Source organism: Platichthys flesus, chromosome 3 (assembly GCF_949316205.1).
Source record: "Platichthys flesus chromosome 3, fPlaFle2.1, whole genome shotgun sequence".
NCBI classification, from domain to species: domain Eukaryota; kingdom Metazoa; phylum Chordata; class Actinopteri; order Pleuronectiformes; family Pleuronectidae; genus Platichthys; species Platichthys flesus.
In genome coordinates, this window is record NC_084947.1 from 6,294,695 (window position 1) to 6,297,152 (window position 2,458).

Here is a 2,458-nt window from a genome sequence, read left to right on the forward strand (position 1 = left end):
AGACTGAACAGAAGAAATACCTAGAAGCTCTAAAACCACGGTATCCTGTAAAACGCTGCTGTTCATTAAGAAGAGTTAATTATTAATCCCCCCCCTTTTCACTGGTGGACTCTCCATCAGATGAATATACTGATTGACCAGAGCTGGAACATCTCATATATCTGCAATAGGAGACTTTTCTACCGGAATAATGAAAGCGGAGAGGTTTGAGAAAAGTAACGTTAAGAAAATGATAGAAAGAAAAATGTGCTTGTGAGTCTTTGTGTCTTTGCATGAAAGGGACCAGACATTTATACTTTTCTCAGCTTTGACACTTTGTATCTATGGAGGAACTCAGGGCTCTGGAAGAAGATCTTTCCTCTATCTGCTGACCAGATGATTGGCTGAGGAGCTGAACCCGGTTGTGGTTTGTCCTGATTCCTCCATATATCCAGAGGTCAGAAACACACAGTGGTTCTTATAGCTTTCTAAAGTTCTGTAGCACGTATGTGGAGTGTGGATGACTGGAATACGAACAGTGCTGATCAGAATTCTTCTGCGGTTCCCCAAACATCATGATAACAAATATAATTCCAAATGTCCCTGTGGTATCTGAACTGACGCCGATTCCCAGGGGAACATTTTCGAGATGTTTGAAACTATGGCCGACAGCTTGATTTGGGCCCAAGAGAACGAACAGGGGATTTATTTTGACAAAGTTAGAAATATGTCTGAAATATTAATTAAAAACTATCTAAAGAAGGAACACTTTTAAAGGTGTAATCACCTAAACCTCCACGTAGCTTGTTTACCATGTTTTTGATGATGAAATCAGAGTGAAAATTAATGTATTTGTGCCACAAAGATCATTAAGTGTCTTCTATGTTGTGTTTTTAACAGTTTTGAATTGAGGTTGAATGTGTTTTTCACTATGATAAAAACTTTAAACATCTGCAGTCTTCATACTTTTAGTTGATTTCCATGATTTTGCACAAATCAATTACTTAATTAACTTGAATCTCTATATGTCCTATACATTTCTGAATGGTGTTTACAGCTTAATGGATTGTGAGCAGAGGGGAGCAGGGGAAAAACTGTCCGCTGTGTAAACAAAGCTATGAATGAGCTGGAAAACGTCCTCATCAACAAACCTACTGAAGAAACTCAGCAGGACAAAGTGAACCGGTGAGACAAAGAGACAAAAGGTCGATTGATGATGATGATTGTTAGATCTGTTGCATCTGTCGTCTTCTTTTAAATTGACCCCAGCGAGCCTCCATTGGCTTTGCCCCACGGGACCTTCTGTTGTTCTTATAGAATCGTCCACAAAGCTCCATGAACTTCTCACCTCACTGTCTGTGAAGGCGTCGCTGCAACAGGAGAAGCACAGACAACTTCTGGCATCTACTGACATCAGAAAACTGTTACCGCTCCATGTTTGCTGCTCGTGCCACACACACACACTTCCTTACATCTGCCAAGGAGGTTGTGTTTTCATTGCTGTTTGTGTGTCGACAGCAGGATTATGCAAAAACTGCTGAGCTGATTTAATTGACACTTGGAGGAAACGTGGGATATGATCCCAGGAAGAAACCTGGAGTTTCAGATTTCTTTCTCTTTCTAAAACATTGTGAAATATATATTCACATTTTCCCAGATTTCCAAAGGAATAACTTGATGAACGAAATCAAACATACTCAGGGGACTGGTGCGTGTAATGTGGTTCGGCTTGATTGATTTTAAAGGGACAGTTGGGCCTGGAGGTTTGAGCTCTTCTAGTTCAAAGTGTCATGTCTGTGTGTGTCTCTTTTTCACTGCTTGACAGCTGCTGTAGAACCAGTGCTCTCTTCAAATATATTTGTATATTATGTATATTTGTATTTACTAGTTTGCAGGATTATACAAAACCACTGAATTGGTGAAGGGATGGAGCAGGGTCATGGGAAGAACACCTTTTTTTTTGGTGTGGATGATGGATTGAGGACAGATCCAGGATTTATTTTGGTCACTTTCTTCCACTGTGTTTAATGAAAGATAAATCATTCAGGTTATCAGACCACTTCAGTGTTTTATACTGTTGGGCCCTGGTGGAGGTTTGTCCCTCTAGTTTTGAAATGATAAACACATGTCAGACCTAGTTTCAAATGTGCCGAGCTGCAATGATCAGGATACTATTGTAAACAATCAAAGAAAGACATAAGGCTGTTAAATGTACATTATACTACACATATGTTTATATAAATATATATTTCAGAATCGCTCTAAAGCAAAATATTACATTTTATTGATATCAAAAAGCACTCACACATTCCCACATGACCTTGTTTGGTTAAATAAACCTCCAGCGTTTTCCCTTTCTTTTTCTTCAGGCTCTTATTTTGAAAAGTGGCTTTAACACACACACACACACACACACATTCTCACACTCACTCACACGAGGCGGAGTTTCGAGCTCCTCCAGTCTGAGGCTCACTGGAGG